Here is a 27758-nt window from a genome sequence, read left to right as displayed (position 1 = left end):
AATATCAAGTTTAACAGAACTGGGCAATAAAGTGGTCCAATTTAAAAATGTTTTTTATACTTTGTGTTCAGCTACACATGTTCTATCATTTGAGATAAATACTATTAAGGAGGAAATTTATTAGGTTAGCTTAAGATTTGGAAAAAGCATGGCTCTCTTTTCCTCCTGTTAGCCCGGGTCCCGAGCGGATGTCGTCACGGTTGGAGGACAGACGGCGAGGCTCGATGACGTCACAGAGATACAGAGTTTAATTCAATAGAAAACACCGTATGAATTTAACAAGAAACTTCAGAGTACAAAGAAGTACATTCTTTACCTGAGACAAAAGAATTAAAAGAAAAGAACAAAGGCGCCTTTGGAGACAGCTGGTTGCTTAAAAGCAAAACAGGGCAGTTGTCTGAATTTTTATTGTTGCGCATTCCCTTTTCTAGTGAAGGCGTTTCTCTTTGTTAATATATGCAAATAGGGCGTACCTCTGTTTTGACCAACCAAGAGCTACCTTGGAAAAAACTTAGACCTTCCCCTGAGTTTTAATGACAAATATCAAGAGTCATTTTAGTTATTAAAGTTATAAGTTATTTTCACAAAACCTATCTTGCTCCTCTGCAGTCAGCTTCTCCAAAGATTTGAATCTTTGCCTTATCACAAACAATAATGAGATAGAAGTCTTTTCCAACCTGTGAAACATAACATTCAAATCATTCCCTTTTGATTCCGATATTGTCATAGTTAGTACATTTTCAAATACATTCCATTTACTTGATTAGTACTTGTAACTTGGGTAATATATTTTAATCTAACACACTATTGCTACCAATATTAAAAAGGTGTATCAGAAATTAAACCTTAAGTGTTTCCAAGATTCCTAAGCTGTGATCAACTCCAGATGCAACTCTGAGCTCCTGGGAAACCCCCGACCTCTGACCTGTGAGCCGGGGAAGATATTCTTTATGGCCTACTAATTTAAAGCCTTTCAAGAGCATAGTGTTTTATGGCTGCTCTAAGTTACAGCCCTGCCAGGAGAATGTTTATCTCTGATTTTTTTACCTTGCATCAGCTTGTCCAAATAGGAATGTTGATCTACTTAAACGCACATGGCATTAGCTTAACTATATTAAACAATCAAAAATAGCCATATTTCCTTAACAATACATATTTTAAAACGAACAAATGGTCTATTATTGGAATTTTATGTATAATTGCAAATTATAAAAAAAATATAAAATAAAAACGACTCGAAATGACTTGAAATTAAAGGTTCCTGACTTGAGACTTGACTCGACTTTTGCCTGTCTTTACTTGAGACTTGACTCGGACTTGAGGACAGAGACTTGAGACTTACTTGAGACTTGCAACACAGTGACTTGGTCACACCTCTGTTGATTTGAGGAAGAGTTGTCTGATTTCCACAGGTAGCGTTGATCTCAAAGTTCACCTCCAGCAGTTGAATCTTCATTTCTATAGACTGAAGTCGTTTTATAATACTGCTAATGTCCCTTGGGTCGGCTGGAGGCATTTTGCCCTGGTTCAACTTGGAGATGAAGAAAAGTAAGGTAAAAAAAATAAAAGTAAAAGTAAGAAAATCCCCCAGTCCTTAGGTTTGAACTAATCCAGTTATGATGTTGAAAATGTAAATATAACTATAAAAAGGCAAAGGAGGCGGGAACCACGGAGGTGGTCCGGCGGCCGTCTGCGGGCCGTCCGCGGCGCTGGAGGCAACAACGAGGAGTCTCTGGAGGAACGAGGAGTCTCTGGAGGAACGCGGGAGGAACACTGGGAGTCTCGGTCTCTGGTGCGCCGGCTGGTGAGCCGGCTGAAACGGGTTCGGGCTGATTCGGCCTGGGGTGCGCCGGCTGGAACTGCGGCTGGAACGCCGGCTGATTCGGGCGCAGCGGCGAGAGGCGGAGAGGCAGTGGCTGTGAAAAGTTGCTGGTCCCGGAGATGGAGCTGGATCTGCGCTGGCGGCAGTGGCGCAAAAAGTGGGTATGCAGAGCATGCAACGCATAGGGGCGCTGCACTAGAGGGGGCGCCAAAACCCCGTCTCGAAAAATGTTTTTTTCTTGTTGGCATTTTCTATAATTAACAGAATGAAATGATCAATAACAGGGGAACAGCACTGATTAGGCGCCCCTCTGCTCCTTCACCTCCCCTCCTGTAGCTCTCCCTTCCCATGCAGGTGGCTGTGCACGCGCCCCTAAGAGTACGCAGGCGCGTTATTTATTTTTTATTTTAGACTACCACTCGTAGTGCACTTGACAAAATGGAGCGGCAGAAAAAAAAGCTGTCCGGGGCGCAAAACAGAAAAAGTAAAAGGGAGAAGGATAAAGATGTTGGCGGGATGAAAAAAAGCCTTTCAATGTGGTTGAAAGATAGTAGGTAAGTACCGTCAGTGTATTAGCAGGACAGGAGGCTTGTAAATAATCAAGTTAGCTAAAGCTAGCAGCTAGCCTAATACGGAATCGTCCCATATTTGCTGTTAAAAGTTGCCTCCCCTATTAAACCATTAAGGGACGCGATTTGTTTTGTATTTCTATGAATATCTGATACATAAACCTGTCACAGACACATAACCGCGCACTAAGTAAGAATGACCGAAATAAAACTCAGGAAATATTAACACAGGAAAGCTAAAGCTGCTGTGGCGGCAGTGCCCAGCTATGGTCCAACACTTAGCCCTCCTGGGTGCATTTTTTTCACTCATATGTATTATGGATTCTTTAATTAAAGATGAGTTGTTCAAGTTCATGTGTGTATCAGACAAATTAGTCATCAGAGTCACTAAAGCCCTTAAACTCAAAAAGGTTGGTGACCTATTTTACCAACCTTTTTGGCAAGGGGACACTTGAGTTTAAATGTCTTATTCAATACCACTACAGTGGTATTGTGATGTATCTGATAAGTCAGATCAGATGTAATGTCCAATCAGTAACTGTTATCCAACAAGGAGATGATTTAAATTAAAGTTTAATTTCTATTGTAGTTTGACTGCTGTATTTTTTAAGCCTATTTAACACAAAATTTATGTCATTCACCTGTGATGGTGGAGAGAAAGAAGAGAAGATGATGAAAGAGGAAGAATCAGGACAGACAGGGGAAGGCAACAGGTTGGTCTAATGCAGGTGGAAGTGAGGGAGCAACTAGTCCATCTCAAGCACAAATTTTTAAACATTATTTTTAAAAACGGTAAGATCTGTAATTTTTACAACTAATAATGCTTTTTTGACCACATGACTTAGTGGAGAACACCACAGACAAGGGATGAAGGAGACAGACATGAGGTCAGTGATAGAGGAGACAAGTGATGAGATCAGGTAGGCATTAGGAAAGCAACAAAAACCTATATACCACGATGGTTTGAGTTTCTGATGACCATCTTTGATTGTGTTCTTTTTTTGGGGAAATTAGTGCAGGCAGTCATGGTGAGTCAACCACGAGAAACAGAAAGGTGCAGATGAGGGAGAGGAAGAGCAGAGAGGACTAGATGATGAAGAGAGAGAGAAGCACAGAGCTGCGGAGGAGAGAGCCGAGACAAGGCTTTATTCAGAAGAACCATCTGAATGGCCTTTACCACAGAAAATGGGGGACACATTTAGGCAGTATATGGTTGTTAATGGCCCACAGAAAGTTTCTGATGGTCCATATCCAAGATCAGAGAAGAATAAGAGGTGTTTTTCCAAAGCACTGTTTTCATTTACTGTCTAATGGAGAGTGTCATGTTGGCATTTACACTACGAACCCACATGCAGAACACAACTCGGGACACGAAAGATCAGTTAAAGTGATTTATTTACAAAAGATTTCCAGGGTAGGCTCTCAGTCATCGAAGGGACGGCGACAGACAGGTAAGTCAGGACTTCTGGTAACAACAACAGATCGGGAGGTGAGTTCAGGGACCGTGGGGATTTTCCAGAGCTCTAAAGTTGTATGCTTACTCGGGGAGGAGAAAAAACAACGGCGTGGCCAGGTGTGGAGGCGCTGGAGGTGGAGGTTGTGCTGCGGTGGAGGGCGGACAGGTAATAGGATCCTGACGGCGTCGCAAGGGAAACTCGGGACTTCAGCCAGACTTGACGTTGCAGGAACAGCTGAAAAAATCCAAACAACAGATGGCGTTAGATCAGAATCTACAGGAGGCTCAACTAGGTCGCTGGAGAGGGCTCTGGGTTACCATTACTGGCTAACACTCAAGCGTTGGTATGCTGGCAGTCGCCGTCTCTTGAAGTCCCGCTGACGAGTGGATTGGGAACCGGTGTGACGGTGACGTCAGCCCTTCAGTCCTCCTATCCTAACCTCCACAGTGCCATCTGGTGGTGATGGCAAGCCATAGGAACGGAAAAACAAAAAAGGCAAAACAAAAACCCCCAACTCCTGACAGTACCCCCCCCTAACGGTCGCCACCTGGCGGCCGAGACGACCTGGCAGAGCGATAATCAGAGATCAAATCCAAATCCAAAATGAACGAACCAGGGACCCAGCGGCGCTCCTCTGGGCCATAGCCCTCCCAATCAACAAGATACTGCCACCCCCGACCCCGCCGACGGGAGTCCACAATCCTGCGAACAGTGTAAGCGGGGTGCCCGTCAATGATACGGGCGGGAGGAGGGGGTTCAGGTGGAGGGCACAAGGTGCTAGTTTGGACAGGCTTAACTTGAGACACATGAAAAGTGGGATGGATCCGTAGCGAGTCTGGGAGCCGGAGACGGACAGCTGACTGATTGATTATGGATTCCACCTCAAAAGGTCCAATGAACCTAGGGGACAGCTTCTTTGACATGGATTTTAACTGAATGTTCTGAGTGGATAGCCAAACCTTCTGACCAGGAGAGTACACTGGAGCCGGGATCCTTCTGCGATCAGCGAAACGCTTGTTCTGAGTTGAAGTTCTGTTGAGAGCGTTGATGGTTGATCTCCAGACGTTCTTGCAGCGCCGGATGTGGTGTTGGACAGAAGTAACGGAGATTAGATCCTCCTCAGCAGCAAGAAGTGGGGGCTGGTATCCTAGGGAAACCTCAAAAGGAGATAAACCGGTAGCGGCAGAAACATGGCTATTGTGTGCATACTGAACCCATGGCAGGAAAGTACTCCAGTCAGATGGATTGGTGGATGAGAAACAACGGAGGACCGACTCAAGTTCTTGATTCATTCTTTCCACTTGACCATTGGTCTGAGGATGATAACCGGAAGTTAGGACTACTTTGGCCTTGAGAGCGGCACAAAAATGTCTCCAAACTTGGGACACAAACTGTGGACCCCGATCCGAAAGTATCTCAACTGGGATGCCATGTAAACAGAAGACATGTTTAATCATCAACTGAGCGGTCTGAAAAGCACTGGGGAGCTCGCGAAGGGGAACTAAATGACAAGCCTTGGAAAAACGGTCTACGATGGTGAGTATAGTCGTCATCCCTTTAGACGGAGGTAACCCAGTGACAAAATCAATGGCAATGTGAGACCACGGACGCTTGGGAACAGGTAGTGGTTGAAGGAGTCCTGATGGGGGCTGATGAGAGGACTTGTTCCGGGAGCAAACAACACAGGCTCGCACATAGTCCTTCACATCCTTATGGATGGATGGCCACTAAAACCGGCGGTTTATTAGAGAAATGGTACGACTCGTACCTGGGTGCCCTGAAAACTTAGAGGCGTGGATCCAATGTAGAAATCTGGCTCGGACAGCTGAGGGGACATAAAGTTTATTAGCTGGGCAATTAACAGGTGTAGATTCAGATGACTGAGCCTGCTTTATGAGGTCCTCAATCTCCCAGGTGACAACACCCACGGTGCAGCTGGGGGGCAAGATGGTCGCAGGAGTCTTATCTGAGTTATCAGCAGCATATTGCCGGGACAGAGCATCTGTTTTCAGGTTGCGTGAGCCTGGGCGGTAAGAAATGGACAGGTTAAACCTTGAAAAGAAGAGAGACCAACGGGATTGACGTGGATTGAGGCGTTTTGCGGATTGAAGGTAGGAGAGGTTTTTATGGTCAGTCCAAACCAGCACTGGATGTTCGGCCCCCTCCAACCAATGCCGCCACTCCTCCAGGGCCAACTTGATGGCCAGAAGTTCCCGGTCGCCCACATCATAATTCCGTTCAGCGGGGGATAACCTACGGGAAAAGAAGGCATAAGGATGTGTCTTATTATCAGTGCTTGAAACTTGGGACAAAACGGCTCCCACTCCTGTATCGGGCGCATCAACCTCCACAATAAATTGTCTGGACGGGTCGGGCTGAATCAGGACAGGGGCAGCAGAAAAAAGAGACTTGAGTTTCTTAAACGCTGCTTTAGCTGTGGGTGTCCAAAGGAATGGAGACTTAGTGGAGGTTAGAGCGGTTAAAGGAAGAGCTGTTTGACTGTAGTTGCGAATGAATCTTCGGTAGAAGTTTGCAAAACCCAAAAATCTTTGGAGCTGTTTACGTGTATCAGGGGTCGGCCATTCCACAACTGCCTTAATTTTGTCCTCCGTAGGGCGAACCTGTCCGCCCTCAAGTATGAAGCCCAAGAAGGACACGGATGATTTGTGGAATTCGCATTTCTCTGCTTTCACATAGAGTTTATTCTCCAGTAGTCGTTGCAGAACCAGGCGGACATGGTGTTTATGTTCAGTTAAGTTCTTGGAGTAAATGAGTATATCATCCAGATATACGAACACGAATATGTTCAAAAAATCTCTTAAAACATCATTTACCAAAGCCTGAAAGCAAGCTGGAGCATTGGACAGGCCGAAAGACATAACTAAATATTCAAAGTGTCCCAGAGGTGTCTTATAGGCCGTTTTCCATTCATCACCCCTTCGAATGCGAAGCAAATGGTAAGCATTCCTTAAGTCCAGTTTGGAAAAAACCGTGGCACCATGGACAGGCTCAAAAGCAGACGACAACAGAGGTAAAGGATATTTATTTTTCACTGTGATTTGGTTTAGCCCACGGTAATCTATGCAAGGTCTCAGTGTTCCATCTTTCTTGCCAACAAAAAAAACCCCAGCCCCCAGAGGAGAAGAAGAAGGTCGAATTATACCTGCTGCCGAAGAATCCTTAATATACTTCTCCATAGTCTCCCGCTCGGGCCGTGAGATGTTATACAGTCGACTTGAGGGTAACGGGGCCCCTGGGAGGAGATCTATGGAGCAATCATAAGGTCTGTGAGGAGGAAGAGAAAGAGCTTTAGCCTTACTAAAAACAGGAGCCAAATCGTGGTAGTCAACAGGGATAGACGATAAATCCAAAGGATCCACTTCTTGTTGTTCTGCCGGTGGCGGACCTGGGGGAACAGCAGACCGGAGGCAGGTGGAGTGACAGTTAGTGGACCATGATACAATGTTCTTATCTGACCAGTTTATGTGAGGGTTATGTTGTTCCAGCCAATCAAAACCTAGGACGACAGATGACGTGGCTGTGGGAAAAACAAAAAAGGAAATCAATTCGTTGTGGTTACCTGAACTAACCAGGAGAAGCGGTTTGGTCTTGTGAGTTATGGGTGGAAGTGATTTTCCATCTAGAGCAGAAACTCTAAGAGGAACTGGTAACTCGACAGTCTCAATTGACATCTGTTTAACTAATTCAGAGTCAATTAAGGTTCGTTCACAACCAGAATCAATCAGGGCTGTCAAAGGAATGGTCTGGTTATTGTAACTAAGGTTTGAAATTATTGAAAAGCGAGGAGAAGCTTGAAGATGTCTGTCCGCCAGATCTTCCCCCTCTACTGGCGGACTAGGGGGTTTAACCGAACCGGACAGCTGGCAATGAAATGTCCGGGCGCGCCACAGTATAAACAAAGGCGAGACCTCATCCGGTTTTGCCTCTCTTCGGGGGATAACCGTGTACATCCAAGTTGCATTGGTTCTGGTTCAGGTGAGTTGAGTGAGGAAAGGGTTGGGGTCACAGGAGCAGAAGTCTGTACGTTTCTGGTAGATGAAGTTCTGCGGCTCCTCTCCCTGTTACGGGATCTGATCCGGTTATCTAACCGAATAGTTAATTTTATCAGATCTTCTAAGGAATCAGGCTCATCGAGCGTTGCCAACTCATCCTTTATCGAGTCACTGAGAGCGTGAAAGTAAGCGCTCTTTAAAGCTGCCTGGTTCCAAGCTGAGGCTGCAGCCATTATTCTAAAGTCAATTGCAAAGTCTGCTACAGATCTTTGTCCTTGTTTTAATGACCATAACTCTCGGGAGTTAGTGGTCTTATCAGGGTCACAAGTGAAGACCTGTTTGAAGTCCGCCAGGAACTCTGTGAATGTACAGGAAAAATTAGTGGGGTCAGGAAATTTCGCCTCAGCCCAGCTAAGAGCTCTACCTGACAGGTGAGCAATTATAAATGCAATCTTGGCCCCATCGTTAAGAAAGCTCTGAGGAGAATGATTGAAAATCAATGAACACTGCATTATGAAACCCTTACATTTGTTAGAGTCACCATCAAACCTTTCTGGCGAGGGTGGGCGGATCTCCGAATACATGGCGCGGCTCACTGGAGCTGGATCGGGAGTAGGGTCCGGAGCGGCGACTGGAGGCTGTTGGGATGAAGTCTGCAGAAAGTTAGCTATTTCCTCAAGCCGACGGTTCGTTTCTGCTTGACTGGCGCTAAGATCACGAAGGACCTTTTCATGTGACTGAATCGCTGATTGTTGTTCAGCTAAAGCCCTTCTGATTGTGTCTGCTGGGTTCGGTTGTGGGCTTGAGTGTTCTGTCATGTTGGCATTTACACTACGAACCCACATGCAGAACACAACTCGGGACACGAAAGATCAGTTAAAGTGATTTATTTACAAAAGATTTCCAGGGTAGGCTCTCAGTCATCGAAGGGACAGCGACAGACAGGTAAGTCAGGACTTCTGGTAACAACAACAGATCGGGAGGTGAGTTCAGGGACCGTGGGGATTTTCCAGAGCTCTAAAGTTGTATGCTTACTCGGGGAGGAGAAAAAACAACGGCGTGGCCAGGTGTGGAGGCGCTGGAGGTGGAGGTTGTGCTGCGGTGGAGGGCGGACAGGTAATAGGATCCTGACGGCGTCGCAAGGGAAACTCGGGACTTCAGCCAGACTTGACGTTGCAGGAACAGCTGAAAAAATCCAAACAACAGATGGCGTTAGATCAGAATCTACAGGAGGCTCAACTAGGTCGCTGGAGAGGGCTCTGGGTTACCATTACTGGCTAACACTCAAGCGTTGGTATGCTGGCAGTCACCGTCTCTTGAAGTCCCGCTGACGAGTGGATTGGGAACCGGTGTGACGGTGACGTCAGCCCTTCAGTCCTCCTATCCTAACCTCCACAGTGCCATCTGGTGGTGATGGCAAGCCATAGGAACGGGAAAACAAAAAAGGCAAAACAAAAACCCCCAACTCCTGACAGAGAGAAAGTTGAACGAGATTGGTTACTGTATTCTAAAAATACTAACAGAGTCTATTGTTTTGCATGTAAGCTTTTTGGTGAAGCTAAAGTTCTTGACACATGCCTTGTGGTTCTGGTCAGGTCCTTCTGTCATGAATTGGTGGATGAGGTGGTGAGGCAGACGCTTGAGACTCGGGTTGAAATGAGAAGATGATGGTTTAATGGTGATAATCCAGAAAGTAACAGTCCAAAATAAGTCCAATAACACAGGCAGCACGACTGAGCGGAAGCCAGGGCTCAACGCTGGTAGCAACTGTTTTACGGCTGGACACATGAAGGACTGAACGCACATTAGACAAAGACCCGACAGAAACGCAGACACACAGGTGGCATTAAATACACGGGAGGGTAATCACAGAAACGAGACACACCTGGGAAACAATCAAGGGGGAGACAGGACAACACGGAGACTCAAGACACAGGAAACTCTAAATAAACACAGAAAAACACAGATCCTGACAAGTCTCTATTGTTCACTTATATATACACTGCTCAAAAAAATAAAGGGAACACTTAAACAGGTGTTTAACACTTAAAGTGTTCCCTTTATTTTTTTGAGCAGTATATTTTACTGAAGCCTGATCCTAATGCATTATATTTAGTATCTGGGTTAAGGTGTAGATTAAGTTTAGACTGAGGTTAGGAGTAGTTTTGTGTTCTGGTAATGTCAAGGTTTGGGGTTGTCTAAAGGTGCGTTCACACCAAACGCGTTACGTCAAAAACGTGCCCAAAGCTTCAAGTTCGACGCTTGTCCACTTTGCCGCGTTCACACCAAACGCGTTTTGAGCGTCAGGCGCGTCTGGTTAACAGTCAAAGTCTATGTGGAGGCTCGTCGAAGGCCGTTGTGCGTTTTGAATCGTTTGGAGCGTTTGACGCGTCAAGGTCGTCCAACCTAGAGCTGACGTGCCCTCGACGCGCCTCCACATAGTCTTTCAATGTACACCAGACGCACCAAATGCTAGTTGTCAAGCATTTGGCATCAAGCGTCTGCATTCAAAGTGCACAAGCGTCGAACTTGAAGCTTCGGAGGCGTTTTTGATGCAAGTAACGTGTTTGGTGTGAACCACCATTAGAATTCAGGCACTTGACGTTTTGCTCTACACCTATCGTTTTGCCCATCTGGTTTACATTCACAGTCTATATGGAGGCGTGTCAGACGCATCAGCTCTAGCCGCTGTTTTCTGATGGACGCTCCGATAATAGCGTGTTTGGTGTGAACGCACCATTATGGCGCGTTTACCACGAGGCAATAAACCACTTTAAATATACAAGATTACAGTCCTGTTACCACTAAGTTACTGGTAGGACTTTCATATCTATATTGACACATTTCGAGATGAAAAACAGGGCTTGCAAATGTCAGCAGGCTAATAATTTGCTGTGCCAAAATAAGCATCCCTGCTAACATAGTAAGCCTTTCTGCATAATCACACCTATTCTACAAACTACTGGTATGAGTTTCATATCAATAAGATTATACACTGCCTGGCCAAAAAAAAAGTCGCCACCAAAAAATGGTCACACTCTAATATTTTGTTGGACCGCCTTTAGCTTTGATTACAGCCTGCATTCGCTGTGGCATTGTTTCAATAAGCTTCTGCAGTGTCACAAGATTTATTTCCATCCAGTGTTGCATTAATCTTTCACCAAGATCTTGTATTGATGATGGGAGAGTCTGACCACTGCGCAAAGCCTTCTCCAGCACATCCCAAAGATTCTCAATGGGGTTAAGGTCTGGACTCTGTGGTGGCCAGTCCATGTGTGAAAAAGATGTCTCATGCTCCCTGAACCACTCTTTCACAATGTGAGCCCCATGAATCCTGGCATTGTCATCTTGGAATATGCCCGTTCCATTTGGGAAGACAAAATCCATTGATGGAATAACCTGGTCATTCAGTATATTCAGGTAGTCAGCTGACCTCATTCTTTGGGCACACAATGTTGCTGAACCTTGACCTGACCAACTGCAGCAACCCCAGATCATAGCACTGCCCCCACAGGCTTGTACAGTAGGCACTAGGCATGATGGGTGCATCACTTCACCTGCCTCTCTTCTTACCCTGATGCGCCCATCACTCTGGAACAGGGTAAATCTGGACTCATCAGACCACATGACCCTCTTCCATTCCTCCAGAGTCCAATCTTTATGCTCCCTAGCAAACTGAAGCCTTTTTTTCTGGTTAGCCTTACTGATTAGAGGTTTTCTTACAGCTACACAGCTGTTCAATCCCAACCCCTTGAGTTCCCTTCGCATTGTGCATGTGGAAATGCTTTTGCGTTCACAATTAAACATACTCCTGAGTTCTGCTGTTGTTTTTCTTCGATCTGATTTGACCAAACGTTTAAGTAATCGCCGATCACGATCATTCAGGATTTTTTTCTGACCACATTTCTTCCTGGAAGACGATGGTTCCCCACCATCCTTCCAGTTTTTAATGATGCGTTGGACAGTTCTTAACCCAATTCTAGTAGTTTCTGCAATCTCCTTAGATGTTTTCTCTGCTTGATGCATGCCAATGATTTGACCCTTCTTAAACAGACTAACGTCTTTTCCACGACCACAGGATGTGTCTTTTGCCATGGTTGTTTAAGAAATGAGGAGTTACTCATTGCATCAGCTGGGGTTAAATAACTTGTTGCCAGCTGAAAGATAATCGCCTATGCAGTACTTATCCAATAGGAGGCTTGTACCTATTTGCTTAGTTAAATCCAGGTGGCGACGTTTTTTTTGGCCAGGCAGTGTATATTGTAATAATATTAGTATATAACTTATTATATATAAGGTGTGAGACTTTTTAATTTTAATTGTCATAATTAAAAGGCCTCACACTTGTCATCATTATATATATATACAGTATATATATATATATGTGTGTGTGTGTGTTATGTGCTTTGGGCACATTCTAATTATTTGAGGTTATTTTTGTCTTTCTAGATTGTTTTGTACTGACTTTAGTTGAAAGACTTTTGTTTAACATACGTTGGAGTTTGGATAATTCCTGTTTGGTTATTAACTTGGTCTCGTTCATTTGTGGCGCTGTTGGACCGCCTAGAAATATTCTGGGTTAACACATGTTTGGAGTCGGCTCTGGCTCTACCGCCCTTCCGCTTGCTCCACCACCGCGGATGCGTCCTGACGCGGTGCGCGCACGTCTTCAGTAGCTGTCGGCCGCAGCTGACGTCTCCAGCCTGCCATGCGGTAGTTTCTGTCAGCCTTTGTTTGCTCGCCGTTGTTTCGTTGTGATTTTGGCCTGGTGGGACCGGTTGTCCTGTTTTCGATTCTTTGTTTGCTGTAGATTCTTTTTTGCTAGTTCGGTACTAGTAGGGGCCTCAACAGCCCAGTAAAGGGTTGGCCCCCTGCTGCACCGTTTGGTTCTTTTTGATCGGCTCACCAGGTCCACCTTTCTGTTAATACTTTTGGGACTTTTGTTTGTTCCTTTCCTCACACAAAAATTCAAAAATTGACAAAATTGAGTATTTCTTGACCGCTCATCAAATTCGTATCTTTCATCAGATTTCAATAAAACTTCTCTACCAAAGATAAATTAGGCTGCTGAATAATATAAAGTCATCCATTTTGGCCATCTTTAATAGTTTCATTGATGTCGGTGGTAGGAAATAGGGATTTTTTGTTTGTTTTTTAAAATATCTAATTTTAGGGAATTTTTGACTTGCACCAAAATGTTTATTTTTTTATGCATTCCATTGAAACTTCCTTCTTTTATGTCAATTAGGCTGCTTCATCAGATAAAAACATTCATTTATGGCTATCTTCAGTAGTTTTTTTTTATTTTGCTGACTGAAAATAGAGATCATTTTTTAGATTTCTTTTTTTATGGAAAATTCCCAACTACCCACCATCTGAAAAAGTGCCAAAGAAAGTACAGTTTTTCATAAAAGGTGTCCAGAATATATTATTTCAGTATAGATACAGTCACTTCATCATGCTGCCGCCCACATGATGACGCCCTGGGCGGTTGTCCATGCCGCTAGCAGCTATTACTGATAGTCGTTTTTTTTTTATTACCTGCCTTCATCATTGCTCTCATGAAGTCTTCGCTATTCTTTAGTTTTATGGAAATGGCTTTATACTGGACTCTAGAAAATGTTAGAGAAATCAATCCTCTCCTCTTCATATGTCTGAAAATCAGCCTCTGTTCCCTTTTGCTCTGTCGTGAGCGGTTTGACTGGCAGACCTGTGTCTGTACTGCGCAATTAACAACCACTCAAAGACTTTGTCAATATATTTAGTGACTTTACAGGCAAAAAAACCCCAAAAAACCTGTGTATCGGCCAAAATCTGAATCGGCAGGTCAAGCTTTATAAAGATCAGCAGCGATCGGCCAGAAAACTGCAATCGTTGTTTCTCCCTAACAGCAACAATTGCTTCTCCAGGGCTCAAGTTAGCTCCACAAAGCGCCGATTCAAAGAGGCGGTGGCACTTCCTGGTGATGATTTGATCAAGTGCTTGTGATTAACAACACAATTTCAGTTGTTTTGGACCAATAGGAACTTGGATTTTGACCATTTTAACTCCACCTTTGTTTAATCAATAATGAAAGTGTTCGGATTAAAAGACTGCCATGAAGAAAGTCCAGCCAAGTGGATCCCAGTCACGTGTGACAAGAAGCGTTTTCAATAAAGATGAAAGATCGAACAGTCTTTGCCAAATAAAGTGACTTTTAATTTAGATTCAGAGGTGGGAGGGGCGGGAGAGACAAAGTAAATGTGGGTACAATGATGATTATGATTAAAAAATAAATAGAAAATAATGGCAATTACAATGTGCTACAAAATATGTGGAGTAGTTTACATATTTAAAAAAGCTTTTTCTTCTTCTTCCTTTCTAGCAAATTTGCAGTTTAATAGTCCATCGTTTCCAAATATAATATCGCTGTTGCTCAAATTGGCAAAGAACATTTTTGCTGTAGTTACCTCGTTAACCCTGAGTAATGACAGGCCCAGAAGCTGGACAGATGAACTGACTGACCAGGTGAAGGTTGGTGTGATTGATACACAATATTTCTATTTCTACATACTCTGTCACTTTACAGCACATTGCAAAGGTATTCACTCCCCTTAAATGTTTGACATTTTGAACTGTCTAAACCACAAACTTTAACATATTTCTTTAGGATTTTATGTAACAGACCAACAAAGTAGTGTGAAAGGACAGTATGACAGTATTTGGGACAGTATCTGACAGTATTGTATTATCTGACAGTATTATATGACAGAATATTGATTCAGATATTTGTGACTAAAGTTTGAGGTGGTACCTAATACTCTGTCGTACTTCCGTCCCTTTTTGTCGCAACGTTTGACTTTTGTAAGCTCAGTTCATTTCAGTGGAGCTGCCAAAGCACTGTGCAGACTATTCCATGTTAAAGTATGTTTGCTGTGAAAATATCCAGTCATAAGTGTTTTTAGAGGAGGTCTTAAATATTTCTGGATTTCAGCTGTTCACAGGCCGTTGTGATGTCCATTGGATCTGTGTGTGTGTACTGTACATCCCAAAGTTTTGTTTTTAGAAAGACTGATAATAATGGTGCCAATATGCTTCTGTCATTTCACAGCAGAGTTTTTGTTTCCGAGTTAAGCAGCTTACTGCTAAAACTGTTGTTAATTAGATGCACATCTGTTTGGATTGTGAATTCCACCTTTCGGTTCGGTGGATTTTCTAAATCCGTTACAACTCACAACAAATTGGTGGTCTGTGTGATGTTACTGGATGGCATGAAGCTTCTCCACAGAAGCACCTCGACACCTTTAACCTCATTATTGTTACAGATGAAAGTAGAACCTGAGGAGAAACAGACAGTGATCAGTGCTAAAGTAAATCCTTTGATATGACTGGCCTGAGGTCTTTTTCATATGGTGACCATTTAAATTTAAATGCGATAATATAATGTCTGATGCAAGAAGTAACCTGAAGACTGCTTGTCTTTTCACATAGCTTTTTTTCCCTCAATGCAGATCGTCAGTATCCCAGAATAGCCAGCTGTGTCAGCTCGGCCATTGTGGACAGATATGTATTTATGAAGCCTTGGGGAAATATGTAAAATATGGTCTGGGCTTTGTGTTGGGGGTATATCAGGGATCTGAATATTTTACGTATGAATTAGTCGGCTATAAAGGATTATGTTAATAAAGTCACAAGAGTATATTTAAATACAGAAAAAAAATCCTGTCCTCTTTTCAGTCATTCTGTCGTATAAAGAATCTTTTCTGTCGTCTGTATATTTATGTATCAAGCCAGAGCTGTGAATGTTTACCTCTAACATTTCCCCCATGCCTGAGCGGAGCTGCATGCTCTCAGCAGATAGATCCAGTCTGTCAGATAACGGCGGCTCTCTGCTGGGTGGGTTGGTGTTTTATGTAAGACGCTGGTTCACATGTCAACGATCAAAACAAGCTTTTGACTCCTGTGCTCTGCTGCAGCACCGTTTATTACAATTAACTAAAACTAATGAAAAAACTGAAACCGAGAAAACATTTTTGTTAACTGAAATAAGTAAAAATAGGAATTGATGGAGGAAAACTAACTAACTATTAGGATCCCGGATTGTTTGGTTGGGTTTTGTTCTGTTTCCTGCTTCCTCTTCTCTTTTTGTTAGATCAGTCATGTTTTTGTTTTACTTTAGTTTGGTCCTTTCTAAGTGATTCTAGTTTATTATGTTTATTTCTTGTTTCTAGTCATTTCTTGCTCTCCAGTTCAATGTGTTTTTTTCAGTTCTGTGTTTGCATTCCTTTGGATTCATTGAATGTTTTCTGTCCGTGTTTTTTTGGTTCCTCATTTTTTCATTCAACATTTTTTCATCATCTACCCAACATCTCAGTCATTCTGCATTTGGGTCCACCAACCCACCTACAAATCATCACACTAACTGAAACTATATCGTGTGTTTATAAAATTAAAACATACTGAAATTATAGACATCCTTCACTTTCGTGTTTATGAATTTATTTATTAGCCTTTCGAACTGATGTGAAATTTATTTATTTATTTCTCCCACACAAGCAGTTTACATCAGCTGTGGATACATTGCAGTTCTCCACTCTCCTCATGGTGGCGCTAAAGCTAGTACACAAAATGGTGACAGCAGAAGTTGGGAGAAAACTCCAGAGTCAGCTGGTTGTTCAAAAATAATTTAATGCATTTTTTTGAAAATAATATTTTCTGTTGAGTATTCACCAATCCATACATACATAATCACAATACAATACTTTGACCTTTTTGAATTGTGCACCTACAAGTATGAAGAAACTAAAACTACAACTGAAACTAATGAAACTAAACACTAATTAACTAATAATAACTAATAGAAATGAGCAAACACCCTATAAAAACAAATTAAAACTCACTGAAGTAGACAAACAAAAGATAATGAGATAAAACTAAATAAACTGAACTAACATAAAACACATAATTTATGAATTATAAAAAAAATAATAATTACTCCATTAGCAGATTTAGGTTCAAAACTATATTTTGTTTTTACCAACATGTTTCATGCATCGCAGCCAGAAACCGGCCGGGAATCTGATTCAGAATCTGACTCAGATAAAGATAGTGGGAGGAGGGAAGGGGGGCTTCCAACCTGAAACACTTAGATCTCATCACCACAGATAAATCATCACAATACAGGAGGACACATGCAAAATGCAAAACTTAACTCACAGTGTCTCAGTTACACTCTGCGATCTCATGAATTAGAGAAGCCGTTGGGTTCTGGCCGCGTTTCCCCCCCTGATCTCTGACAGAGCGGCTGGCTGTCAGTGAGGCTGGTGAAGGGCTCCTCGTGCCTCTCTGATGATCAGCCGGGTGTGGGAGGATTGTTCTAGGGACTCATCCACTCATTTCCACTCCATTAGGTAAGGCAGAGAGCCTGCGAGTGAAACAGCGGAGCTCAAGGTGTTACGACAGAGCCAGTCTGAGACCAGGCAGGACGGCGTAAATAAATGCAGTGTCACAGCGTTAGCCATCGCCGTTCCACTGAGCCCCTCTGGGATTATTACCCAGATCACACTACTGCAAACATTAGAGATATAAACATGGAGATTTTTATCAGAAAAGTGTTAGTATTCTCTAGCCTCTTTACTAGTTATATCTTCCTAGTACCACTTCACCTTGTATCTTTGACCTGATGAGCTCCATGCCTTGTTATTATATTTGTCAGCTATTTATTTCATTGACTATAGCCTATATTTTGAGTCAGTCATGCTGAAACACTCAATGTAACAATATGTTTCCTCCACCATGCTTGCCAGTGGTTGACTACCTTTATTCCAAATGAAGGTTTATCCCACTAAAGCGAGTTGATTTCTGATCATCCGACAAACAAAGAATTTAACTCTCTTGTCTTTCCTGTGTTTGTTTAAAATTGTCTCTAATAGGTATTTAGACCTGACACCGACCATGAAACAGGAGACCAGAAGTCGCCTTCGCCTGGTGAGGTTTGTGCAAAGCCTTTTGTCCGCATGCATGGAGTCCAGCAGGATTCTGTCTGTCTGGAGATGTTGCCTCCAGCATGGAGGGCCTTGGTGCTGACACTTTCACCTCTCTTACTGCTTAACTCAATTAAAAAAATACTTGTTTTATCCAAAAAAGGGAAATTAAATGTCATAACTCATATAATCCAAATGTTTTGAATGGAATAGAATAGGATAATGGTGCTGACTTGATGAAAACAGCTGTTCCCAGTTCATGTTTGTCATCCTGATCAGCCAGTGGAAAAAGACTTTTTAAACCTTGCAGACACTTTTAATCGTGTGTCTGGTCCGACACAAGAAAGCGAACACACACTTGATGTTCGATTTTAAAGGTTTCTGACGCATCATTTTCTGATCATATTCCTGTTTTATTTGCGGCTACTCTCACCTGTAATGTAGTTAAACTTTGCACTGTTGCCTCATGCTGTCGTAAGATGTAACTGTAGAGCCCTGAAAATATGTTAGGAATGTGATCATGTTAAATTAATAGGTATAATTATCTTATTGGACAAGCATCTATTTGATTTAGTATTTAGTTAGAACAATTCATTTGGCTAAATATTTGCTCAAACTACTTTATTTTTTTTTATTTCATAGATTTCTGTCATGACAATACTCCTTTAAGAAGGACACAATACATGATTCAATACCTGCTGCCTCTGATTGGTTGTTTTTGAGCGAGAGCGTTAAATGTCTTCAGACAGCAGTTGCATTTGGAGGAGGTGCAGAAGCTGGATTTTTTTTCACAGATGATCTCTCTCACAACATGCTGGCAGTTTTAACAAATATGGGAAAAAAAACCAACATACTTTTTTATAAGTTACTGACTGCAGCATTAACTTCCACTGCTGCTCAGGTCTCAGCTGCTTTCAATCAGACACAACTGTGTCACTGAGAGCATGAAGAACGATGCAGAGGTTCTTTTATTCCACCTGCCAGTTACTTACAGACACCGTGGCGCCATAAAACACAGGAAGTCTTGGACTAAATGCTGGTTGAATGACAACTCGGTCTGTCACACACTGGTGTCGCACAGCTGAGAGCAGGGCCGTGCAGAGACCTTTGGAGGGGCAGGGGCTCAAATTTAAAAAAGGGGCACATTGAACAAAAACTCTGTACAACAACATAGCAACAACCCATATTAATCAAGAATCTAATTGGATCCTATTATATCATTGCCATCATGTGGGGAAATGCAAAGCAAATGTATATTTTCCCCAAAAGGTATAAAGTTTCTGTTTCTGCTGCTGACAGTCCTGGAGGGCTGAGCTGATCTGAGACTGTAGCTGTTAAACAGACCAGAGGAGAGAAGGTCAAAGGTTATAAAGTTATGAAATAAGCTAATTTGCTGCCATTTTACGAATTAAGCCCTAATAATATCTGTTTAACCTCTACACGATGCTAATCAGAGTTTAATGATGGATAAAAGAGACAGCTAACGATGCAAATCAGGATGTTAGAAAACCCAAGCATAAAATAAACCACTAGTTTTGACGGACAACTCAGTCTACCAGATAAGTTCTGATACGAAGTTCTTTAAAATGATCGTAATTCCTGAAGATTGAACTGAGTAGACGCAGTAATATTTACTCGGATTGCGTGCAGGCGGACACGTAAATGTTGCAGATAACAATCAGTGCCCTTATCAAGGATCAAAACAAGCTGATGTTTTCTTTGCTAAACAGTTGAATAATACATATGTTAAGTTATATTATTTGCTTTTAAAGGGTTTTAATAAAGTTTGTGCTTATAACAGGTCAAGGTTGCAATGAAGTTAAATTGCAACTTAACTTCATTGCATTTTAAAATGAAGTTAAGTTTTATATTCAGACTATCAAAGACTGACAGAAAATAGACATTAAAACAATTGAAATCTGTATTGCTTCAAATGAACCCGTAGCTTTTTCTTTATCTTGAATATGTTTATCTGAATTTGATTTTCTGGAGGCAGAACAAATGAGGCATAACTCTGTCATTATGCAGTGTGTCTGCGCATAAAGTTAAAAAAAAAACATCTCCCCCAAGGTGTCCGGTTGGTGGACACCTTCGGTGAGGGATGCCATCAGGCTGAAGAAGGAGTCCTATCGGGCCTTTTTGGCCTGTGGGACCCTGGAAGCAGCTGATGGGTACCGGTGGGTGAAGCGACATGCGGCTCGGGTGGTTGCTGAGGCAAAAACTCGGGTGTGGGAGGAGTTTGGAGAGGCCATGGAGAAAGACTTCCGTACGGCTTCGAGGCGATTCTGGTCCACCATCCGGCGTCTCAGGAGGGGGAAGCAGTACAGCACCAACACTGTTTATAGTCGGGATGTTGTGCTGCTGACCTCTACTCGGGACATTGTGGGCCGGTGGGCAGAATACTTCGAAGACCTCCTCAAACCCACCAACATGCCTGCCATTGAGGAAGCTGAGCCTGGGGACTCTGGGTTGGGCTCTCCAATCTCTAGGGACGAGGTCGCCGAGGTGGTTAAAAAGCTCCTCGGTGGCAAGGCCCCGGGGGTGGATGAGATCCGCCCAGAGTTCCTTAAGGCTCTGGATGTTGTAGGGTTGTGTTGGCTGACGCGACTCTGCAATATCGCATGGACATTGGGGGCAGTTCCCCTGGATTGGCAGACTGGGGTGGTGGTCCCCCTGTTCAAAAAGGGGGACCGGAGGGTGTGCTCCAATTATAGAGGGGTCACACTCTTAAGCCTCCCTGGCAAGGTCTATTCAGGGGTTCTGGAGAGGAGGGTACGTCGGATAGTCAAACCTCGGATTCAGGAAGAGCAGTGTGGTTTTCGTCCTGGTCGTGGAACACTGGACCAGCTCTACACCCTCAGCAGGGTCCTGGAGGTGCATGGGAGTTCGCCCAACCAGTCTACATGTGTACAAACAGCAGGTTTCACTTAAAATTTTTAGGGACTGCTGGCGTTATCAGAAAACTTTGAAAGCTGCTGAAAGCAATTGTTTCTCTGAAATGATTCAGTCTGTCTTAAGCCTTGTGTTTTCTTGTGTTTTGCCTTCATAATGCCCCACAGACTGTCTGTGTGGAGTCCTTCCCAACTGTGTGTTAAAATTTTCTTCATGTCTTTATTGATACGACTCCGTCTATCAGGACTTCAGTCCTTTCAGCTCATGATTCTTCAGTCTCGTAACCAGATATTGCTGTTTTTGCAAGCTTGAGGCCGATGTCTCATTGATTTTTTATTTCAAAATCCCTGAGAAAAACCAACTAATAGTTTATCTGGAAAAAGCATAAAATTCTTGAGGTTTTCCAGTCTTGTTTTAAAACCTTCCACTGGACTAAATGAGCTCTTTTAAGAGTCTTTACTGCTATTTTTTTAGCAATTGACTCCAGCTGTGTCAGTCTGTTATTCTTGTGCTTTTAGTTTTAGCTGCTACATTTGACACGGTGCACCGTGAGCTTTCAGTTCCCCTCATCCTAGCACAAAACCGTTGGCCTGTTTTCATTAAGCGAATTTATTTTTGTCATTTCAATTTACGCACTTTTATGGAAACACATCCACTTTGAATCAGCAGCTAGTCTTTTCCTTTGTGGCTGTACTTGTTCTTTATGTCTTCAGATTTCACTAAGCTCTGCTGTTTCACGTCATTTTCCTCATTTCAGGCTCACTGGCTGCTTAAACATTTTAAAGTCAGTTTTATCCACCAATGGTCTCGCCTCACCTTTCCTCAGCCTTATAGGTATTGAATAGGGGTATAACAGTTTCTTGATACAGGACTATGTCTCTTAACATCTATTATTAATCCTTTGAACTGTGTGTTGATGGACTTGTTGTTAGGCTTATAGAGCAGAGGACATGGTGTGGATTCCCCAGAGGCAGTCAGGCTCTGGTTGCAGCCCCTCACAGCTCCTCCCATCGTATGTTCTGTTGAGTCTGTAAAAACATGTCTAAGGGTTTGTGCCTCGAGTGCAAAACTGTTTTTGTGACAAGCGAGGCCGTAACGTCACCTTGAGGGTCAGTGTGAGAGCCGGTGACATGGTGGAACTCGGCGTCGGATTAGATGGGAACAACATTAATCACCCTGTTGTCCCTCTGTGCTACCATGACATTGATTCTCATTTGTCATGCTGTTATGGCAACCAGCAGGAAATAAAAACAGAAAAGATCACAATTATTCATTTGTGACCTGCAGTGATCAGTGATCTGAGCTTGTAGGTCTTTGTAAAGTTTGGTCTTATTTAATTGATTTGATTTAATTTCTGGTTTAGTTCATGCATAGTTAGAATTCTCCATTTATTCATTCATACATGGACTAACTCTGCTGTAGCTGGTGATACAACTATTTATCCCTAGCAAGGTCTTGATCAGAGTCAGATTGGACAAAATCAAGATTATTGACAAGAAAATCACACTCAGTGTTTTCCTCCATCTTGTGTTCAGTGTTTTTCTTGGATTGATCCTCTTACTGCAGCTTCACCTGTTGCACAATACTCACAAATCTAGTGGGAGGAACTCTGGCTTAGCTTACTGATTTGATAGCCGCCTTCAGAGTATTGTCAATATAGACTTGGTCAGATTCATTTTTGTTGTAGAACTTTTTAGGAGGATCAGCCGGTTGTCGGAACCGTTGGCAAATATTGTTTTGAGTTCTGTGATAATACTGCATGCTAAACCTTTGGAAATGAACAAACAATGTAACATTTTTACATACAGTAACTGTGCTGCAGGCCTGTCTGCCTCTTCCATAGAGCTGCATGCTTTCCATTGAAAAGATGATTTTGTTGGTCTCTCAGCTGTGTGGACTTTGTCAATTTTGTTGTAAAACAGGAACCTTGACAATCATATTTCATTTGCAGAATGACCACACTTGTCAGACATTCAGACTTTGACAGAAAAGAAGCGAATAGATGGAGAGATACCTGACGACAGGATTGCAAAACTTTTGGGAGCCACCAAAAAAAGTATTTCCTGTTTGCTTCAGCTCACCGATTCATTTAGAAAGCGGATGAGGCTCTTGGCTCAAGGCCTCCAACATGACGCCGCAGGAGGGCAGATAACTAAGGAGGAAGAGCTTTGTGATGAGTGGCTGCTTGATTTCTCGGAGTCTTGTTTCTGTCGTGTGGGTCTGAAACCCCCTGAGGTCATTAGTGTTTGATTTTTGCATTGCATGCTGACTGCTTTCACCAGATCCTTTAGGGCAGCCTTCTTCAAGCAATTACACATCCACATTTAATCAGCACTATTTAAAAGTCGGTTTCTATTTTTAATTTATGTCGAAATGGGTCAAATTTTGTGTGAAAATCTGGTCAATAATGCATGAAATGCTGCAGATCTGTAACCACGCTGCGTCTGTGATAAACAACAACCTGTCCAAAGTGATGGACAGCGACAGTCACATTCAGTGAGCAAAAAAGTGCAAATATGCCCTCTGTGTTGATATGGCGAGCGTAGAAACTGAGCTTCTGCTTGTATTTATTACTTCTTGTCCTTGAATTTGTCCTCTCCTTGGATCTTTTGGGCTCCCTTCCCAGCATGTGAACCACGTCTCCCTCAGGCTCAGGCGGACGCTTCGGTTCCACACACACACAAAACCTTCAGGACTCTTCAGCCGCTCTGATCGTCTGTGTCTTCCGCCGTGGTGAGGAGCTGCAGCCTCTTGGCCGACGGGATGCGGAAGCGACGACGTGACGTTGAAGCGATGGCGGTCGTCGATCGGGCCGCTCCGTTTCAGCATCAAGTGAACCACGATGCGGTTTAATCCAAAACGGATTAAAAGCTCCACTATCAGGCTGTCCCAGTTCCACACTCACACTGCTGGAGTTATTTATATCTCTGTAGTCTTGCACAACAACAACAAAATAGCATTCTTGGGATTTTGTTTATCTTTAAATGCTTCTTGTGGTCTCATCAGAGAGCAAAGTAATAACTGGCACAGATGTCTAAAGCCTAATCTTCTGACTATTCTGTTTTCAAAGTGGTAGAAACAATCGTTTTTGTTCAGATAGTTGTTTAAAGAAGCCAGTTGACTCCCTCAATCAGCTCAGTCTGTCATGTTGAAGGACGTTAGAGGACTCCGCAAAGACCAATTAGAAATAAATCAACCAATTTTCTTCATTGGACAAGAAACAAGCCGAGCTGAGGCTGTAAAAGCCAAATACGATCGAACTGGCAGCCAATCAGCTACTCAGATGTCATTTCAGATTTAAACAGTGGAACAATTCTATTGAAAAGGAAGACGGTCATTTTTCTCAAACATCAGAATAAACTACTGCATGTCAGCCTGCAGGGAGATTTTTCATCCTTTCTGGTTGCATTAGTCAACTCCTCATGATGCAAGTCAGATCCAATTTATAATTTTTCATACTTTTAGCACCATGATTGGAACAGTTTCTAAACACCATCAATAAATTCCTGTGAAAAAAAGCATAAAGCCACATGTTTGGCTTGATGATATTTAATTAAAACTAGGCCTGTGGTTGGCTCCTTTAATGTTTAAGCGATTTTCAAATGACTGAAGGTAAAAGCACCAGAATATTTTTCTATTTGTGGATTTTGGATTATATTATATGAGTATTGGAATTAAACCATTCCATGGTTGCTGCCATGTTGGAAGCTAAACTCTGTCCCAGTTTCCAGGTGTTTGTCGTCTTTAGCAGCTGTTCTGGTTAGGATGTTCTGTTCTAGGGTTTGATCCTAAAAGGTTCCAAATAAAAAGCACTAAATTGCTCAAGCAAAATATAAATCTTTTTTTTTTAATTGCATGTTGTGGATGATCCCCAAAGATTCCACCTGCAATTTATTACATGTGCAAAACTGGTGCAAACCACCCTGTTTAAATGAGGATTTTGCATGTGCTACTGGATGACTTATCTCCATAGAAGCTACACCTGGTCTGGAACCTGATTGGTTGGGATTCCTTCCTGGAGGAGGGCGTCGGCTGACATGATGCTGACATCACCTAATCGTTCTGCGTCTCCTGCTGTAAACTTTTTACTTTCAAGAAGATCAAAATAATCATCAGTTCATTAGTTTCTGTCTTCTCAAACCTCCAGTCGGTCTTGGCAGATGGCCGCTTATACTGAGCCCGGTTCTGGTTCTGCTGGAGGTTTCTTCCTGTTAAAAGAGAGTTTTAAGTTAGTCAATGTGTTTTTCTTTTTAGCTTAATGTCATAAAGAATGTCCCCAGGCCAGTTGCATTCATCTGTTCCACTCATACATTTTTCCGTGCCAGTTTGCACCTGTCTTTCAAATGTTCTAAATATAGACTCAAATACAGCACCTGCAACCTGATCCAGTCTGAAAAATCACATTGTGGGTTGTAAGTCTTTACATCTGCACATCTGCATCCAGTATTTTGAGATTTGTGATGATCAAAAAACACAAAAATACTGGTTGTGCCTGGTTTGGACCTATTTATATAGACCTATAGGCCTCAAAGTGTTTTGCATGTAAGCCAAAATGTTCAGCTGCAGTATTATTGCTCCTTTCTGTGCAGGTTTTCTGTGTCGCCTGCACGACTGCAGCAGAAGAGAATCAGGATAGAATGAAGCTGTAGAGCAGAGATATGAAAACATGAAACCAATCTGAGCAGAACACAGAGAAACATGAAGGAGACACAATAAACCATGAATAAGACAATCTGATTAGATTTGTTAAAACCTGTGATCAGATTTAATCAGATTAAAATGATGTGCAAATTCTGGTATGTTAAGGATTAAAATCAAATTAATACAAATAGGTTATTAATTAACTGGTAAGGCAGAAAAAACACCTTTCCAAATCTAAAATTTTACTCATAATGTGAAATATTTGAATCCAAAACTTACAGCCTTCAATGTAGAAGCAAATTACTTTCTATGACAAAACTGATATCTTGAATTGTGAACCCAAAGTGGCCGAGCAGGTAGAAAGTAACATCAGCAAAATGAATCCTGTTCCAAACAAAGAAGATTCATTTTAACATGAACTCTGTCTCTGGTGCATTTTTTGGTGAAAACATGCTGGATGTTCATTCAGTGAATTTGAGTCGCTGGAAAATATTGTAATTAGGTCAAAGTCGCGTCACTTCAAAGTAAAATTATTCACGTCACTGTAAAAGCTGCTGCTGCTGCAAAATTATTTTTAGAACGTTTCTTTTAAAGAGTTACTCAAGTAAATGTTACCACCCACTTCCATTGTTACATGACACAATGGGAACAAGTTCAAGGGGGATGAATACTTTTTCACAGCACTGTACTTGTGCTTTTCCTGAACACACTTGTTCTGACAGAACAGAGCTGCAGCAGCAGCAGCTTCATGAGGTCATTTAAAGTCACGACTAATAGGAGAAAAACCTAAATACCAAAGGCCACTGTCTGCAGGGTGAGGCAACGTTTCAGAGCAGCAGGCACCTCTGTCCACCTGCATGTCAGAAAAACATCCATGTTTCCAGTTAAATTACATTTTTAACCTAACATTTTTGTTGCATGATTCGTTTTCTATTTAAAGATCTGGTATCTTTAGAAGGTCCTCATTTCCTGCAAATCTGCAAAGCTACCTTAACAATATCAGTGATTACATAGGATGTATAAACTGAAAGGTTGACACGAGGTGCAGGACGCTGCGTCCCTCAGGTCCTTCCTCCGGTCTCTGTGATTTGCTTTGATGTTCATGTTCTGCTCATCTGGTGGACATGGATCTATCATCCTGAGTGACACTTTGCTATTTTCTCCAACTCGTCCGCTTTTCATATTTCTATAAAGTTTAAAGTTATTCAGACGTAGATACCGATAGATAAACAGTTCAGCTACTGGCTTGATGTGGGAAAGGAAACAAAAGGTTACAGAACAATGAATATATCCATTTTTTTCTTTCTGTTTCAGTGATGAGAAAAGGAAATAAGGGAGCTGATAAAGTAAGAACATTTGTGTTTGTTTTTCTGTGCTTTTACAAAGCTTCGTGGCAGTAATTCTTATTTTGTTGTAGAGCCGATTTATTTCTCTTTAAATGGTCCCACATTTGAAGAGTAGAGCATGTGTCGATGCCAAACAGTTTATCCCGCTATTGACTCCAGTTGGTGTTTGTTAGTTTGACTGGATGATGGAAGTCTGAAGGATCAAGACATATTGGTGATTTAACAGTCTTCACTGAGCAGAGACGGGCCTCAGTGATGCTTAAGCTGTTTGGCAAACGCAGAGCTGTTTCTCTAAGTTGTTCATGGTTGCTGCCCAAATCCTCAGCTCTCTCAAAAACTGTGGCAGAGGGAAATCAACTAGCTCTCCAACGATATAAGACAGTGGTGAAAAGGCTTATGTCATGGAATAAAAATGTTCTCACTTTTTCTGCTCAGTATAGAGCGGTGTGAAAAAGTGTTTGCCCCCTCGCTAATTTAATTTCTATTAAATTGTGCTGAATGTTCTGGATAAATCACATAACATGAACCTCACAGTGCCGCCTGCTTTATCCAGAGGATCAATCATCTAATTTGGTTTATGCACATTCAAGATGAGTTGATTGTTTCCACGTCATGGTCACACCGATACAGAATGTCTATCATCTTATTCTTATTCATATTAATCAGTGATATGCATCGCGGTGTAGTTGTTTGAGCCTTATAGGTTTTAATCGTGGCTCTGGCCTGACTGCATGTTCTACCCATACATACCTGGGTTGTCACTGGTCACTCACAAAGGTCAGAAACATGCACTCAGTGCATAATTAGATTTTCTAAATTGCCCTTCGGTATGAGTGTATGAATGCCTGACTGTGTGTTTCTCTGTTGCTGTGTGACGAACCGGTGTCTGTCCACGATGTGACCCCACAGAGACAGAGTGGATGTACTGCCACTCTGCAAAGATTAAGGAGCTATTGAAAATGTAGGCACAGCGTCTTGTCAATATGGTTGAAGTGTTAGTCCAGGAATTATGAAAATGAATAAAGGCTCAGTTTGCCTGAAGTGGGGGTGTCTGCA

At 42.4% G+C, this 27758-nt stretch overlaps 1 protein-coding gene and 1 long non-coding RNA gene across 5 annotated transcripts in view; one reads left to right on the top strand and one right to left on the bottom strand.

The window, feature by feature from the left end:
- Positions 1–27758, top strand: part of npy8ar (neuropeptide Y receptor Y8a) — a 53269-nt gene that overhangs the window by 14063 nt on the left and 11448 nt on the right. Inside the window, exon 1 of one of the 4 annotated variants that reach the window (XM_028026230.1) lies at positions 17783–17827. The exons of 2 other annotated variants lie outside the window; for them this stretch is intronic. The gene's annotated coding sequence lies outside the window, so the exon portion shown is untranslated. Of the gene's footprint in view, positions 1–17782; positions 17833–27758 lie in introns of those variants that run through there. One more of the 4 variants, XM_028026229.1, reaches the window with a different exon arrangement.
- LOC114150049 (uncharacterized) lies at positions 3768–4567 on the bottom strand. The gene is made up of 2 exons (XR_003596657.1): positions 4166–4567; positions 3768–4082 (listed from the first exon to the last, which is right to left on the bottom strand). It is a non-coding gene; the product is annotated as an uncharacterized LOC114150049 (long non-coding RNA).

The sequence above is a fragment of the Xiphophorus couchianus genome, chromosome 8, assembly GCF_001444195.1.
Source record: "Xiphophorus couchianus chromosome 8, X_couchianus-1.0, whole genome shotgun sequence".
In the NCBI taxonomy this organism is placed as follows: domain Eukaryota; kingdom Metazoa; phylum Chordata; class Actinopteri; order Cyprinodontiformes; family Poeciliidae; genus Xiphophorus; species Xiphophorus couchianus.
This window is presented reverse-complemented; position numbering and strand designations above follow the sequence as displayed.